An 18,999-nucleotide genomic window follows, 5' to 3' on the forward strand; every position below is an offset into this window, starting at 1 on the left:
TTTGGGAGGGCCTAGCAAATATGTTTGCTAGTGGATTTAAAAAATATTGTTCAGTGAGAGACTGTGAGCATTTTGATCTTGATATCTACCTTATCAGCACTCTGCCTGTTGTCTTATGTAAGTAGTGTCTTAGAAGTATGTTTTATTGTAGTAATAGCTAGGAACTTAGAAGAAGGTTAGACAAGTGTTTTCTGTTATATCTGAACTTTCCTACTGTATTGTTTTAAGTTTCTATGTGATCTCTGAACTCTTAGATATCACTGTGGTGTAGTAGTATTGTCTTGTGTTTTTAATTATTTATTATTAAATATTTTTAAAAACCTTTACCTGTGGCTGGTTTGTGTAGAGATAAGTAAGCTATAGAGTACATTGCATATTTATATAGTTTATTGTAATAAGCCACTCTAATAAGCCTTAGACTGAATAGTCACATTACCAATTGGATAATAATATTGCACAGTAATAATTGGACACCCTTTTAAGGGTCTTTGGGTAGCTGATAAGTATTAGCTGGTGGTGGCAGAAATTACTACCATATAGTCTGGGTAAAGGGGCACAGCTGGAGAATCTGTGTCAGCCTTTCCCAGGAGTGTCTGTGAAGTTGTATAAATACTTATTTCAAAGTGTGTATGGTGTATCAGCTACCTGGTCAAGGACATGAAACACTGGTGGGACAGACAGGGTACTGGAGGTTAGCTTGCCAGCTAGGCTGAGATCTGGACCCTATAGCTGTGCCAGTGGGGAGTCTTATTGGGGACCTGGAGAGCAAGGGAGCAACCAGCCCCAGACCGACTGTGATCTCTGTGTGCACTTAAGAGAAATTGTACTTCACTGTGTGTATTTGTTATCCTTTCCTCTTATATGAGATGCCCTCCCTGGTGTTAGTGGTGAGGATTGAGGCTCCTTGATTGCTGGGCCAGGGCACGGTCATCACAGGGTGCTTCAGCAGTGCAAATCTATATTCCAGGGTTTGTAGGGAAGGCTGCTGGAGATAAACAAATACACTAACGCACAAAATCTTTCTGTGGGAGCCAAGAAAGAAGCTGTAATGCAGTGAAAATGGAAATAATTTAGGTATAGATGAGTGAGTTATAGCCATGGAACATGACAAGATAGTATATTGAGCTAAGATGTCAAACAGTAAGAGGTCTGTTAACAAAGAAAGGAACATTTACAGACAGGCAATTTCACATGAAACATTTACATATCACCATCTTTATGAGAAACAATAGGAACTCAGTTCTAAATGTTATACAGACTGTAGATATTTTTGATCTCTGGAATACATATCATCCTAGATGGGCAGCTCAGAGAAGGAGAATAACTTGTCTTCAGATTTTAAGGGGGTCCTAAAACAGTGTATGTTAATGGTGCCATCTGATCCAGAGGAAAGTTTATAGGTTAGGTGTCTCATACTGACAGATTATGCAAGAGAAATTTAAAAGTTAAGCTAGGTAATATTGGAAGGCAGAATAATTGTTTCCCATTGACAGTAGATTAAACATATATTTTATTCAAAATTATTTCAACAGCTGCACCGTTTGCGCTAGATGAGGTATTAATGACTTATTCCACTAGAATGATGTGAATTCCCTTACAAACATCCATTCTACTTTCTGGGTTAATAATTCTGCAAAATCTAGAACTGTGACAGAGCTAAGCATTAATTTCAATTCTAGAGTGCACATGATAATTGAAGGAAAATGCAGGAAAGGACCAAGTGATATCCATAGCAACTCAAATTCCTGGAGAGTTTGAATGTGCGTACCACCAGAATTAAAAATCATCCCATCTATAGTTTCTTTCCACAGCACCCCTATGTACAGCCATCACCATCTGTAGAATTTACTAGTCAAGTAAAAAATGAAAACATTGATTTCTACTCCTTTCTCCGCTATCACACATATACCACACTTATGCCTATAGGCAATTTAGAGTCGCTGAGCCACCTACCAAAAGTCTTAAGGATATGGGAGGAAGATAGAATTCAAACAAAACCAAGGCAAACACTGGAATTACATATAGATGCCACACAAAAGGCATCCCAGCTGAGACACAAACAAGAGAACTACATACTGTGACGCAATGATGTTACCCACTGCCCCACAATTCCACACTGAATATGTATAATGACTGAAAAAATGAAACCTTTATAAGCTTAATGAAGAAAGTGCCATCTCATTATGCATTAACCAGGGTCGCCAAACTCAGTTTATAAAGGATCCAGGTAAAAGTCATTATGTTATGACCACTTCTAGCATAATTTTGATTTCTAGATAGAATGGCATGCTGAATAATATACTTTAACAACTGAAAGATAATTACCTTCTTGGGGATGTTGTTAAGACATGAAAGGACAGGAAAAAGGGCTAATGAGAGATGTGGGAACTAACATCTGTTTTAGGAAGAGGAAGAACAATGACCTGATATACTGTTGTTGGCATCCAAGTCTGAAACTGGGAGCACAGTAAAGAGATCTGTGATGGGACTGATTATTAAAATGACATCTTTTTTATGAAATTGGTGGCGAATATTGATAGCTCTAGGCAGTTCAGAAAGAAGTTTAAGTTTCTCCCTCCTGTTGATTTCCTTAAAAATGGAATGGTGCTGTGAAGGAGCATGAGGTAGAGTCTCACAAACAGTAGCTATAAGGGTAACATCTAACACCTGTCTGAAAAATTCTTTGCAGAAAGTTGTCATAGGGAGATGACAGATATGCACGTCTCCCTGATGTCCAGGAGATCAAAGGATGAGTTTGATCCAAAATCATTAGTACCTACTATACTTGCTTGTAACCAAGTAAGCCCATTGGACATAAGTGTCTCTTTTCATGAGTAACCAAGAAACACTGTCAGGTTAATGAATTTGTTCAGTCATGCAGTTTGTCCCACATGACACCAGTAGCTCCCAATAATATCATTATATATGTGTGTGTGTGTGTGTGTGTGTGTGTGTGTGTGTGTGTGTGTGTGTGTGTGTCTATATCTGTGCACACGTGTGTGTGTGTGTCTGTATCTGTGCGCATGTGTGTGTGTGTGTCTGTGAGTGTGTGTGTGTGTGTGTGTGTGTGTGTGTGTGTGTGTGTGTGTGTGTGTGTGTGTGTGTGTGTGTGTGTGTGTGCATATGTGGTGTATATGTGTGCATGTGTGTGTGTGTGTGTGTGTGTGTGTGTGTGTGTGTGTGTGTGTGTGTGTGTGTGTATGTTTGGGAAGCATGGATATTTCATTTTTTAGAATGTTTCAGATTTTGTGCATCATTTGTTGGTTTGTTCCTCATAACGTTTGCATTTTTCTGGCAAATCAATGATGACTGCAGTCATGAAATAATGATGACAGACACTTGAGCTTCAGACTTAACAGCCTTCAAGGAAGCACATTAATGCAAAGTCCGTTATTCTAGAATGTTTCTAAGTATATAAAGGCAATAGCTGATGCTGATTTTGTTCCTTTCACTTTCATTATTTTTAGCTTCTCCTTAAGTGATAAGAAGTTGAGAAATATGTGGTGGGGGATTCTGCAGTGGGTTGCACCCTGTATTCTGTGACAGCAATTTCCTTAGGAGATGATAAATACCTGTGTTACAGTTATTTGTATATGCATTAATATATTTGATCACAAACATCTGAGGTATAATCTGGATGTAATTGATGGTCACAACTGTGTGTGTGCGTGTGTGTGTGTGTGTGTGTGTGTGTGTGTGTGTGTGTGTGTGTGTGTGTGTGTGTGTGTGTGCGTGTGTACTGGGGATGGGGATTAAAGTAAATTACTGTGGCAAATTGTTATTATTGTTAATTGCACTCTGATATCTGAGGTATATGCAGTCAATAAAGTTAACTTTAATTGCTGGGTACAGAGGTTGTCTGTGAATGAAAGTGATTAACAATGCTGTCATTTGTTCAAGATAACTACTTATTTTTCTGGCTTTGCAGAAGTAGAATGCATATTTTTGTCACTTTCCATAACAGTCAACATCAACATTGTCTTCAACTACTGGCTGTCGGTGGTGGTCTGGGCAGGATGTGTGTAACAGAAATTGATCACTGGCAGAGTGTTGCATCAAGCAGTGTTGCCATCAAACAGTGCTTGGCTCTCATGTTGAATATTTGGTTGTTCATTCCTTCTTGTGGAATCTCTTTTACTGCTTGTCTCTGTGTTGATTTTGCCCATGTGCTTTAATTTCTTCTCCCAGACCCTCAATTGTATGATATACCCCACTGGCCATTTATGCTTTTAGTTTCATTTCAATCTAACACCATAGTAATACATAGAGGATAACAAGGTCTTTTTGGAGGAGTAGAATGAAAGGCACTATTCCCAGGCAGGATTTATACATCCTTGCATTTAACTTCTGGGTTTATTAGACAACTACTATTTTCATAGTTGTAAACATTAAGCCCTTAGACATAACCTAACTTTCCTTGAAAGAAAACAAATTAGACTATATCTTTCCTCACTCAGCAATTTTTTGCTCAGACCATCATTACATCAAAAGGTTCTATAAAAGCATGAAAGAGAGTAAAAAGTAAGAAAGGTATAAAAAAGTAAGAAAAAAGTGACCTGTTTGGGTAGTGTGGTGGTAGCATGAGGACAGAAAATAGGTAAGAGTTCTGGAGAAATACAGGGGACACTACTGCAGGAATGGGGGCATGGAGTCCTGTGTCTGCAGCTCCATTTTACCTAAGGCTGGCTTTATTGATTGCAGACAGACATATAAGGTGCATATAGTTAATAAAATGACTAAGATGAGTGGGTCATACTGAGGCAGTCTGTGAATGAAAGTGAATGACCCCATCCATTATCTGGTCAGAGGTAATAGTCACTGACCTGTTGTAATAAAGTCCTGTCCCACTGCATTTAGCCTTACTCATTCACTTGCCTCCTGCAGCCCCTCCTTGCTTTGAAGTGACCAGCTGCCACTGCTATCTTAGGTCTGTAGATAAAGGTAGTTTAGTCTTCCTAAGAGATCAAATAAGAGGTTCAAAAAGTGTTCTAATGTGAAGCAAGGCAGACCATGTTATACTGTGGGGGAAAATGTCCTGAAATAAACACAAAAGGCAGAGATCTTGGCCATTTGGTTGACTAAAAGCATGCTTGCTAATGAAAGAAGATACAAGGTGTAGAATTCTGATACTTTCCGGTATGCTGGTGGCAATTATGGAATAACTGAAAGAGTGTTCATATGTGGGTTAGTTCTGGTGGATTAATTGAAAAGTTGTTGTCGAAGTTTTGCAATCAAAATAAGTTAGTAAGAAAGGAAGACATCACGTCATCCACACACATTATCATAAAGGTCAACAAATGGTTTAGTATTGCACTTTCTGCACCATTAGTAAACCAAGTTAAAAAAAAGTGGATGCTTGGGGAGGGAAAGAGCACAGTACCAACCAAAGCTTAGCACTGTACCCCCAGGCATTATTTTTATCTATATATCTGACTGATCCATACTTGTCATTAGGCCAGCATTTGGCTATGACTTCACAGGGGAGATGCCTGACCATATCATGGGAATGACCATAATGCTATCTGGATGGAAAGGTAATAACATCAGCAAAAGGACAGAAGTATCGCTGGAATTCAATTCATCCTCAAGTCTTAGTACCTTCACAAGGTGCACCCTGGTTTTCACAAAATCTCATCAAGATGATACTGATGTACAGACTGTATCTTATATAGCATATATCATGGGCAGAAGTAGGTTAAAAATAAAGAAGGCAGCTGGGTGCACAAGACCAAGGATAAAAAAGTGCCCAATCTTGTTAGGCGCACTGGTGCCAGGACTGGATGAATTGACAGTGTAGAATCCTCAAGATGTGGAAATATTCCTACAATGGGACTATGCCAGGCCCAGGGGGAGGATGCCTCCCCCCCGTTGTAGAAAGAAGTAGCAATCCACAAAAATCACAAAACATGATAGGCCAAAAAGAGCCATACAGACGACAGTGTGGACTATTGAGGATAAGAAAGAAATTATGTATTATTACTATTATGCAATAAGCCCAAAATTTCCAGACAAAAGATATTTGAAAAGATTAAGATAGAAATTAGAGGAAAGAAAAATACTTCCACAAGAAAAACTGTTTGAAGCTTCAAATAAAAATGTGTGTTCATTAATAGAACAGATCCATGATAAACACTATATAGCCCAAGAAACTTTGTGCTGTTTGGGAAAAGAAGTGACTGAGGAAATGCAAAAATTTAAAGAACAAAATTTAGAGACATTTGAATGGCATAAAAAAGAAATACGGACATGGAAAATAGAGATCTGATATGGTTTAATATTTATGCAAAGGAGAAAGCCAAATTAATCAACACGAAAAAGGCAGCACCAAAGATATTCAAAGAGAAATACAGGCAAAAGCATCCAGATATGGAATATTTCACAATAAAATAAATAAGATCACAAACTGGGAATCTAGAACAGAAGATTAGTCAAGCAGAAGTTAAAAAAAATAGAAACTGAAGTTATGGAATATTTGCAAAGTGTAGGATTCAGTGTAGAAAGTCTAACACAGGTCATATCACAGCATGATGGAACAACTAACCCCCAAAGTAAGGAGAAATAAGAGGAGCAGGAGACATCTGAAGAAGAAATATGGACATGGGAAAGAAAAAGAGATTTAACACGGTGCAATATTTACGCAAAGGAGAAAGCAAAACTAATCAATGTGTAAAGACCAGCAACAAAGATATTTGAGAAGAAATACAGGCAAAGGCATCCAGATATGGAAAATTTTATGATACAAAAAAATAAGAAAACAAGTAGGAAAAGTAGAAAAGAGGATTAGTAATGGAGAAGTTAAAGGAATAGAAACCGAGGTTATGGATTACCTGGGAAGTGAAGGATTTAGTGTAGATATTTTAACTCAGATAACAACACAACAGAATACAGCAATGGACACCCAAATTAAAGAGAAACCAGTGGAGTGGGAAGGATCTAATCAATTGACATATGAAGATAATTTGGAGCCTCCCACAGAAAACCAGTACAAACCTTCAGTTGGAGCTGTACAGCAAAGGTAACAACAAGAAACTGTGGCAACTCTGACACAGTCAATGTTGTGGAGCGATAAGCCAGTGAGTTCTCATATGAAGGAGCAATGGATGACACAGGGTGAAACTGAAGAGAATGTGGCACAGGAAGATGCTCTGGAACTTTCTATAGAATACCCACAAGAAATGGAGAACAAAGATTGTGCCCTCAGTTTAGAAGAAAATGATCTAAAAGAAGAGTTGCTTGATGTAATATAGATGGATAGACATATTAAGATCAATGAAAGAAACAGACTATAGAAGGTCAATAAAACTCATAAAGTTAGAAGTTTGATAAAACAAATAAACACAGTAATTAGGCCTGTCAATAGATATTCATGCAATGTAACAGAAGTAAATCTGATAGACTACTGTGCAGCCAAATTAAAACAGATAAAGTCTTACCACAAAAGCATACGGCAATAAGGGAAAGGAAGGGGAGAAATCAAATGCCATCATGGAAGTTCTGAACAGAGAAAACTCTAAAGCAATTAAGACAAGAAGTGTCACTGTTAGAAGAGTATAGACGAGGGGACAGGTCAACAAAATTCCTTAGAAAGATAGATGTGATAAAAGCAATGCGCATTATTATAACAGAGCAGGATTTATCATGCACTATCGCAAATAATAAACTAAAAATATCAGCACAGGCAGAAAAAATTAGATGATACACAGATAAGTATAAAGGAAAAGTACAAAATAAGCAATTTATTGATGACCCAAACACTGTTTATCGATAATTGGAAAACAAGGTAAAAGGAATTGAAAGACCACCAAAAAAAAGAACAAATACATACATTTTGGGGAAACGTTTATGAAGAGCCTGTGGAACATAACAAATACGCTAAATGGATAGAAGACGTAAAAGAAAGAATAAGAAGTTCAAATGTACAGGATAAAAAATAGCATGAAGTAATGTTCAGAGAGATTGAAACAAAGTTAAGAAAAGCTCCTAATTGGAAAACCCCAGGCCCAGCTGCAGTACCTAACTTCTGGCTAAAAGTATTAACATCTTTACATGAGGATTTAACCATGAGAAAGAACTATTTATATATGCACCCCTAACAGACACCAGCTTGGTTAACAACAGAAAAAACAATACTCCTACTTAGAACCTGCAAGCTATGCTAAAAACTGTAGACCAGTAACTTGCCTTCTGTTGACATACAAACTATACACTGGAATTGATGCCCACAGAGTTTATAGTCATTTAGAAAAAAACTCAATCATAGCAATAGAACCAAAGGTAATAAAACAAAATCATGTGGCTCAAATGATCATTTGCTGTTAAATAAGGTCATAATGGAAAACTGTAAAAAGAGGAATAGTCTAAGTACGGCATGGATAGACTACAAAAAAGCATTTGACAGTATCCCACAATGATGGATAAAAGGGTGCTTAAAAATGTATAAGATACACCCTACACTGATCAATTACATTACAGCAACCATGAAATAGTGGCAAACCACTTGTCAGTTAAGCCACGATAAAGGACAAATTATTATTAAAGGGATAAAAATTCAAAGGAGAATATTCCAGGGTAATGCTCTTTCACTGTTGCTCTTTTGTCTTGCCCTTAACCATTAAGCTGTCTACTTAACAGATTAAGTCATGGCTACAATTTGGCTCCCAGAAAACAACAAAGTATAAAGACTTCTCATTTTCTTTTTGTAGATGATTTAAAATTGAATAGTTCATCAGATGAGGAACTGAAAGCACAACTGCAAGTGTCTTTTTCAGATGATATAAGAATGTCATCTGGTCTTGATAAATGAGCGAAAGCAACCTTTAAAGCAGGAAAGTTGCAGCACCAAGAAAACATCAGTTTGGGCCAATAATGCAATATAAAAGAACTTGAGCAAGAGGGAGTATATAAATATTTGGGAACTGATGAAGGATCAACAATAAAATATGAACAAATGTGAATAAAACTTAGTAAGGAATATTTTAGAAGATTAATATTAATACTGAAAACAGTGCTGACATCTAGGAACAAAGTCTAAGCTATAAACCAAGTTCCTCCTCCTGTCCTAACTTAAAGTTTTGGAGTGATTGACTAGCCCCAAAAGGTGTTGGATAGGTTGGACAGGAAAACAAAAAGGATGTTTCATGCTCATCAAATGATTTATAAAAATCCATGCATACTAAGACTATATATTGCCAATTCTGAAGGAGGTATAGGCCTACATAAAATGTATTACATGTATAGATTTGCAATCGTGGGATTGCATACATATCTGCTGGCCTCAAAAGACCCAAAAGTAGTGAAAGTTTTGAAACATGAGGAGAATAAGTCTAAGATTACTTCTCTGCTTAGTTTGGCAAAAGCATATCAGCTTCAAGTGGGAATGGAAATCAAACCAGAAGTAGATAAAAATCAGGCAGCAACTGAATGTGTCAAAAAACAAAAGAAAGAATATAAGGTGAAGGATCAGATGACAAGGAAAGAAATGTGAAAATGAATAAAATATAGATGCAAGTATAGAAAACTCTTGGAACAACCTCATGTTGATCAGGATCAAATGCAGGAATGGTTAAGGAGAGGAGAATTTAAAACAAAAGATGAAAGGTTAATATTGATGGCCCGAGATAGTGGACTATGAACACGTTGGTTTACAAAGTCCATTGAACATGTGGGAGAAATGGAAAAATGTAGGTTTTGTAAAACAGAATTGGAAACAGTCACACATTGTTGCTGGTTATAATATATTAATGGCAGAAGGACTGTATACTGAAAGGCATAATAATGTGGCAAGACTGTTTCATTGGGGATTGTGCAAACATTATAATATTGAGGTAGCTGAAAAACACTGAAAACATGAGCCGCAAAGCTTTGTAGAAAATTATGAAGTTTATGTCACATGGGATCACCCATTACTAACAGTTCAAAAAATAGATATGAGAAAACAAGATGTAGTAGTCCATGAAAAGATGACAAAAGTAGCATTGATCATTGAAATTGCTACACCCAGTGATGACACACTCAAGACGACAAGTCATAAAATACCAGGATTTGCAGGCGAAAACAAGGTTAATCTAGAAGAAGGATACCCAGACAGTTTCAGTAGTAGTAGGAGCAACAGGTCTTATCAAAAAAGAATGTACAGTTGTATTTAGAAATGTTACCGATACATGTATCTCCATATGGATTGCAAGAGTCATTACTGGGCACATTGTGGGTGCTGCAAAGAGCACTTCTGGCTAACATCAATGATTAAAATATACTAATTTTATGAACTTTAATCATACTTTGGCTTAGGAATGGGGATCCATTCCTGTCATGGTATTAGAAACCCAAATGATTTGGATAAATTTTTAAAAAATGAGAGGTACAAGACAATACAGTACCTTGACAGGAATGCTTTGATGTTGAGAAAAACATGGCATGCTGGCAGTAATGCCAAGTAGCAGGCATCCATGTAGTATGTAGAAGGTAAATATGAGTAGTATTGGGCCTACTAATGTGATGGTAAAGATGTTAAGCCTTACATTGTAATGTAGCACATTAGCAATGGTTCGTACAATAGAGTAGAAGGTAATATAACAAACTTAAATTAACGCTGAATGCTATGAGATCAGATACTAGGGTGATAATAGTGGTGCACAGCATCCTGGAAATAATGAATTATAATGGCCCAGATGCTAGATGTAAAAGGACCATGACATATGTAGGCAATAGTGTGGAACAGTAAGTAGCAATATGGTATGCTGCTACTAAAAGTGTGAAATATGATTTCACATTGTCTGTAGACAGACATATCAAGTAGAAGGGGACCAGTTAATAAGGTAGTAGTGGCAATGGGATATAAGGGATTCTGTAATACTCTAGCAGTGTTTATCAACAAGTGTGGCAGTAGAAAACAAAGTAGAGTTAATACCAGACAAGCAGGTGAGCCGTTGCTGCTACCAAACAGTAGGGAGCAACACGGAATGATACAGAAACATTTATCAGCAGGGTAATGCTTGTACATAGGTCTGAGTCATTCCTATTTTGTGGTATTCTGCTTTCTTGGGTCTGCTGTCTGTTATAAGACTGTTGGAAGCCAGCAGTAAAAGAAATGGCACAAGCATCTCTCCTTGCATTGCAGAACTGTAGTGCTATTCTGGTTGCCTTCAGCTGTAGAAGCGATGGCAAGTGTAATGTCTTACATATGAATATGGATAATGTGTCACTGCAGTGATAACTGTATCATAAAAAAATGTAAAACAAGCTGAAAGGTGGGTTGGGGGTGACAAATGGTTAGCATTATGATGCCTATTTGAGGTTTCTAACCCATCCAATAAACCTACCTGTTTGGAGCTAATTTTCACTTATTCTTGCACTCCCAAGATGCACCTATCCATACCACGTTCAGTGGTCATGTGGGAAATCCTTTCAAACTGCGTAAAGGAAAGTAACCAATACGAGAAAGCAACAAGGAAAGCTGGAAGATGAAATGATGCAACGGGAGACGTTTCACCGAGAGAAAATAATAAACTATTGTCTCTGTTTATAGACTCTTGATGAGAGTCTTTCTGAAATAATCTATGCAGTTCCTCTCAGAAATGCATAAACAGGTTGTAGATATTCTAATAAGGACAACTAAATGGTCTACATATAGCTAAAGCCATATCCATCTACAGCAAATGTTCACACTGTGGCACGGCTAGCCCTGCAGTGGTTGTTCTTCCATACCACACACTCGCATGCACACTCACACCTCTGGCCAATTTAGAATGTCCTATACACCTATTGCATGCTTTTTGAATATAGGAAGAAACCAAAGTACCTGTTGGAAACCCACACAAACTCTGCACAGAAGGCACTCCAGCCAAGAATCAAACCAAAAAAAACTTTTCCTGTGAGGTGACAAAACTATTCAATGTGACACGGCTCCATCCTGGAGCCAAAGCCATATAATGACACAATAAATAACACATCATCTGTAGTCTTGATGAGAGACAGGCTGTAACAGAAATGTTTAAGTAGCTCAAATAAATCAGTACAGCCTACACTGCATTTGTTAGAAAACTCTGTGGCTCTGAGCAAGTCATTAACTGAGTGTTACGGTAAGAACCTAGTAAAAATAATGTCTTACCCTGCTTTGATGTTCTATGTTTTATGAAAGCCAATGAAGCAAATTAAGTAGTTATTACTAATTTGTATTTCATTTTAACCGTAAATTACCTAGTGGAAATGAACATACAGACCTGATTTTGTTTTTGGACACGCTTTCTCTTTCCCATAATATACATTGTACCATCAAAGGATGAGGTTATTATGCCCTACCCTCTCATGCAATATCTTCTTTGTATTTACTCAGAATGGCAGTAGTTAAAATTATAGATTACATTGAAAATCTTTGCAGAGAATGCCTAACACTTTTTTCTACGCACATTTCATTTCCATAGATATTTTGCCATGTTTTGAGTAGCACTGCAAGCTGCCCTTTATTCTTCAGCAACATAACAGATTTAAATTAAAATGTATTATTCTTACTATTTGTAATCTAAATGTCTCTAACCTAGAAAACTGCAGTTGTCAGACCCCTGACATAACAACCCCATCCAATCCAGTGCTGCTTTCACCCTCCCTCCATACTTTCCCCTCTTAGCAAACTCATTAAAAAAGATGTTTATACACAACTCTCCCAAGATATACACCAACACCACCTTCTCTCCCGCAAACAACATAGTTTTGGCCACAAAGAAGTACAGTGACAGCCTGCTGGGCCATCACTAATGATATTTTATTAAACACTGGTAAAGTCAATATCCTAAATACCCTCTTCATTAACCCGACTAAAGCCTTTCATCTAAGTGACTACCCCTTCTCCTAAACTCTCTCACTGAAATTGGAATTAACTCACTACCCTGGTTTAAAAATTGCTCATACAGATACTAGCACCTCCTTATCTGTCACCACCCAACTTCATAAAGGTGTTCCCCAGGTTCCATTTGTTCACCTCTAGTTTTCTCCATCTTCATTAACAAACTGCCTCTTGACCTTTCCCAAATTCCTTTCCTTCTCTGCACTGGCAACTTGGTCATATACAGATCCAACAACACACATTATTTTATTCAGATCCAGCTACAAACAGATGTGCACATGCTCCAACAATACCAACATCAACACAGCCTACTCCTGAACCCTGTAAAACAAAAAATGTGCTTTTAGGCATATTCCACAAACTAGAAAAGCAACACCACAAAATCCACTTGATAGATTTATTAAAACAAAAAATAGCTTCTCTCTCTCTGATGTCTCGGCCAAAAGCCTTCAAGGAGTATAACTCATACAAAAAAAGCACAGCCTATATATACAAAATACAAATGTTAATTATCCATTTAACATCAATCAATTAGCTAATTATAGCTTTCCAATTAAATTCTTCATTTAAACCACATGGAGACATTGTTTTAAACTTTAAAATGTACAATGCTTCTTTTTGCATTAAAATGGATTTAACATCCATAAAACAATTAACAGGTATACAAATTTGTTCTAATATAGTTGCTTTAAGAAAATCACTTCTTCCCTCATGAAACTGGGAGAAATGTAATGCTACAGGACTTTCTTCTTTACAATTGTCAATATTTCTAATATGTTCCAAGAGTCTTAGTTTAAACGCCCTCTTGGTTTCCCCAATATAGAACTTCTTACATGGGCATTGCAAACAATAAATAACACCTATTGTATTGCAGCTATACATATTTCTGACATTAAATTTAATATTATTAATGACATCAAATGTTGGTACAATATAATTGCAGGCCTTGCATTTCCCACAACCAAATGTGCCTTGCTTAGTGGGATTTTTATATATTACAAGTGATGGTATACAAAACCTGCTTTTAACCAAAAAATCCTTAATACATTTCCCTTCGATATGAGAATTGTAGATTAAATTTCAACCATTGTTGTACACCATTTAAAGAGCATAAAAAATTCCAAAATTGTCTAACAATTTTTGTAAATATATTTGTAAAAGAACCATAAGTAGTTACAAAATAAATGGATTCTTGTGTATCACATATTTTATTAGCATTGTACCCCTGAACACTGGTAGATTTTATATTCAAGCTATTATTATATGTAGTTTGTCCATTAAAAAGTCTATCCATACTATTACACAAAATATTATGACTATAGCCTCGAGACCTGAATGATTGTACCATAGAGGTTAATTCTTTATCAAAAATTTCAGACTTATTACAAAGTCTGTATATCCGTAACATTTCACTATAGGGAAGGGCATTCAAAGTATGTGGGGGATGGCCACTAGTGCCATTTAAGTACTGAAACCCACCTTGAAATTTACGATTCAAACATGTAATTAAATTCTTACCATCTGATATATCCAGAATAACATCCAAAAAAGGAACAACAGATCCGATTTTTAAATCAACTAATTGTAGATTCCATCTATTCTTATTCAAATCCGCTATGAAATTTTGTATATCTGATTCACTCCCATCTGTTAAAAATATAAGATCATCTACGTATCTATAGTATTGTATAACATGTCTATTGAAGAAATTATGTTTGTATATAATTTCTTGCTCAAATAACCCCATAGCCAGGTTAGCATACATGGGGGCAAAAGCTGCCCCCATGGCTGTACCAGAAATCTGCTGATAAATATTCTCATTAAATTCAAAGAAATTATGTGTAAGTGAAAAATAAACCAATAAGCCACAAAGAAGTACAGTGACAGCCTGCTGGGCCATCACTAATGATATTTTATTAAACACTGGTAAAGTCAATATCCCAAATACCCTCTTCATTAACCCGACTAAAGCCTTTGATCTAAGTGACTACCCCTTCTCCTAAACTCTCTCACTGAAATTGGAATTAACTCACTACCCTGGTTTAAAAATTGCTCATACAGATACTAGCACCTCCTTATCTGTCACCACCCAACTTCATAAAGGTGTTCCCCAGGTTCCATTTGTTCACCTCTAGTTTTCTCCATCTTCATTAACAAACTGCCTCTTGACCTTTCCCAAATTCCTTTCCTTCTCTGCACTGGCAACTTGGTCATATACAGATCCAACAACACACATTATTTTATTCAGATCCAGCTACAAACAGATGTGCACATGCTCCAACAATACCAACATCAACACAGCCTACTCCTGAACCCTGTAAAACAAAAAATGTGCTTTTAGGCATATTCCACAAACTAGTCCAAATGTCCAAACATCTTATCTATTTCCAACCTCAACAACTCCAGCATTAAAACCACAACTTCCTTTAAATATTTGGATCTTTGGCTAGATAAATTCTTAGCAAGTAAGTACTTTTAACTTGGGTTAAATGTGGTCTTCCCATCATTGACTCTGCCTCTAAAAAAACACCACCACCATCTAGTACATTTTTAACTCTATACATCATTTCATTGTCAACGCACCTCCTCATGAGAACACTGCCTGACACTTAACAAAATCAGATGGCACTCCATCAAACAGAGATCAGACTTGATCCTAGCAATTCAACTATTTAAACTGCTACAGCTACAATCTTTTACTCCCCTCTCTACTAAACTGCATGAAAAAAGCAGTATACAACCTACAAAGCTATTCATAAACAGCTCCTACCCTTTCCACTCCAAAATAATCCCTCCAATCTACCAAGTATGTATTCTCTATCCTTGCTCCTTTCCTCTGGCAAATGCAATGTAGCTATGTTTAAGAAAGGTTTTTAATTTCACCTGAACCAACACTCCAAATGATCCTGAGTTGAGAAAGGACACATCACTTAACCCTCCCAGCATACCAACTCAACTCGTATGGGTACCGCTTACTGTCTTTTGTTAAGCTACCACCTCTTCTAAAACATGCATTTATGCATAATGTACATCATCTATATTTGTTTTATATTTATTGTCTCTTTTAGAAATTTTGTCACAATTGTTTACACCACTGTTTACTTCTGAAGTGTATCCTTGCATTTGTTACTGTCTTTGTAAAAATCTGCACTTTTGTTTATTTCTGAATGCCCTTATTCACCAGGTCTATGCCTGTAAATAGACTGTTTTTGTCACCTCACTACCTCAGTAAACAAATATAAAATACAATAAAAATTGATGCAGTGGTTCCGCCATATTCACTCTGTTTTAAGTATCAGTTGCTGACCAGGTAAGCAGAATGGTCCATGGACCCTTTTTGGCCACAAGCCACAAGGAAAACAAGAGTAAAGTATAATGTACAGTTATATGACAATTTAATGCAACTAATCAACCAGCATCAGCCAAAAAAAATGCAGACATGAGAAGGACAAATAAATGCCACAAAGACAGTGACCAGAGGTCAGAATTGAATCCAAGTCTCCAGAGCTACAAGGCAGAAAGCTCACCATTAATCCAGTAATTTGCTGCTCTAAGACTACATAGTAAAAAATCTGTGACTTCCAAAGACTTGTAAGATTTATGGGCCAGGGAGGCAGCAGTAAGTGACAATATGCAGTAAAAGAGCCCTGAGTCCTTGGAAACTCAATAGATTTATTACCCCAATGAGAGAAAAACTGCTACAAATATATTTATATGATGTCTTTACCTTGACCAAAAATGGTAAAATGTGGTGAATAATAATAATATACAACAGCCAGGAAAAAATCTAAAGAAAGCATTAATGATTTCATCCTGAACCAACCTGGTGTGCACTGGGGAATGGAAATGCCACAAATGGGAAACAGTTATGCATTTCACTCTGGCAAAAGGAAATGTTTAAGGCCTCTTATCTTTTACCAACCAGCTCTCTTCTGTTACCTATGAAAAGGGGCACTGCTTCTTAGTGGCATACTCATTTAAGAAATTAAATGAGTGAATGAATGGCTGGATAAATGAATAAATAAATATAAATAAATAACGCCGTTAAATCACTAAAATAAGTCTGAAAAGTGGCTAGAGAAAACGGCAGAGAAGTACTGCTTTTTTATACAGGAATACTGGTAGATACAGAAAAAAGACTTTCTCAGAAAGTTGTGGGGCTAAAAGACAATTACTCACAATAACAAGGATTCCGTTTAATCAGGGACTGTATTTTACCCAATAGCAGGGGGAGCTTAAAATCTGATAAACCAGATTCCTCTCGTCCTCAACGACTGTTTCTAGGAGTGAGGAACAAAATCGAAGGAATTGTCCCATAAATGTTTTGGCAGACGTCAGTCTGGTCTATAAACTGGAACAGGGGCATAAACCAACCATAATACTCCAGTACAACTCTCACAATCAGTAATGGCAGGTTTATACAACCATTCTGCTTAGAAAAGCTAAAGTTAAGACAGATTCAGAAGAGGAGACTTGTCTTTAAATGTGAACGGAGAATGGCAAAGGTAACTCGGAAAAGAGATTAGTGGATAAAGATTATATGCAAAACTCCCTTTCTGTTGCAGATTAGATAGTGAGGGAAATCGCATCCAGATTTATTTGGACAGATTAAAATGTCGGTTCTAATTAAAGTAAAAGTGAAAAAGTCTGTGTGGGGGGAGGGGCACTTAGGAGCTGTCCTGTGTGCTGAAGTGCTGAAGCTTCACAATTTCATAAGCAGTCATGTATTACTGTATCTGGTACTGTTTACGCATAATTTGTAAAGGAACAGGCCAGGAATCCATGGTATTTATGGACTGTAATGCAAGCAAAATGTGTCTATCCTGTCAGCACTTTTGAAATTGTCTCGATTCTGCATTGCCGAGCAGAGGAAAAGCTACGCAGTACTTGGAAACAATCTGTGCCCTACAGAAACAGCAGAACCGAATTTTTTATCAGTTACATTGCTGATTCTCACCAACCTAGTACTGAAAGTCCAACGTCAGCAGGAAGTGCATCTTCTTGTTTGTTGACTCAAAAGAGGTTACATCTCATCAGTAAAACAGTATCGATTTATTAGCGGCGGCTGCAACTTGTGTTCATATTATCTCCAAGCTGTTTCCGTGACCTTTTTTCTATTGTACCAGACTATTCAAGCCATAAGTGTTTGCACGTAATTACTCCAAAGTACACCACTAATCCCTTCTTGATCTACCCAATCCTGGTAACTTGCATCCACAATGTATGTCATTCAACACTATATATTAAAACTATCAAAATTCAGCTCTGGGGTCATATCCAATTGCATAAGAAACTGCACCATAGCAGGTACCCTGTCTACCCGAGTCATGGTCAGTTAAAGAGCATTAACATACAGGTACGTAAATATGTCAAAGTCAGACCCTACCTTAACGCATTAATTGAATATACATAACTCAGCTTTTAGGTTTCCATGTTCACATTTGGCTTCAGACCTGGTTTTGTCTTATCTAAAAATTCCACGACAGGCAACCTTACCTGCAAGGAGGTATTCATTCCAGGACCATTCCCAGTCGCCCGTCCGGGCCAGTAGACTGGCTTGTCGGTGCCGTTGGGTTACTGGCACTGCGGGTCGGGAGAAACGCAGTTAGACTGAGGGGAGGCAGTTCTGTAAAGCCCGCTTAACACTAACCGAGGATCTCCAGGCTGGATCGTCCTGGCGGCTGGTAGAATGAGGGTGTGATGGAACTGGGGGCGGGGGTGGGTGCGGAGGAGGAGGGCAGCTGCAGCTAGCCGTCTATACCAAAAAATGCAAAAAGAAAAGACCGATCCCGCCACTACCGGGCCAAAATAATTAAATAGTGGTGCTACCCTCCCTCCCTCCACCGTGACTGCCTGCGCCCGACATGGGCTGGTCCCTCGCGTGTTACAACTCTTCCCTCTCTGCTTCTGAGTGGCAGCCTCGTTTAGTGTCCCTGACGTCACAATAACATCAACAGCAGCCTGCAGGTGACCAAGAGAACGAGACCGCAACTGTTCGATTCAAGGAACTCCTTGCTCAGTGAAATGTAACAATCCAACCGATTGTCTTGAGCATTCAGTTGCAGAACGACTCCCAGATGGCCAAGTGACACACATAGTATTCAGTGAATTTGCCCATCGTCGGGTTTATTTCCGGGATCCCCCTGCATTGCTGGCTTAAA

At 37.6% G+C, this 18,999-nt stretch overlaps 1 protein-coding gene across 1 annotated transcript in view; it reads right to left on the minus strand.

Moving 5' to 3' along the window:
• SAMD14 (sterile alpha motif domain containing 14) overlaps positions 1 to 18,729 on the minus strand; it is a 785,691-nt gene extending 766,962 nt beyond the window's left edge. Inside the window, exon 1 of the mRNA XM_044055147.1 lies at positions 18,335 to 18,729. The gene's annotated coding sequence lies outside the window, so the exon portion shown is untranslated. The remainder of the gene's footprint in view (positions 1 to 18,334) is intronic.
• Between the last annotated feature and the right edge of the window lie 270 nt (positions 18,730 to 18,999).

Source organism: Protopterus annectens, chromosome 13.part0, assembly GCF_019279795.1.
Source record: "Protopterus annectens isolate FY-2018-M chromosome 13.part0, PAN1.0, whole genome shotgun sequence".
Taxonomy (NCBI): Eukaryota; Metazoa; Chordata; order Ceratodontiformes; family Protopteridae; genus Protopterus; species Protopterus annectens.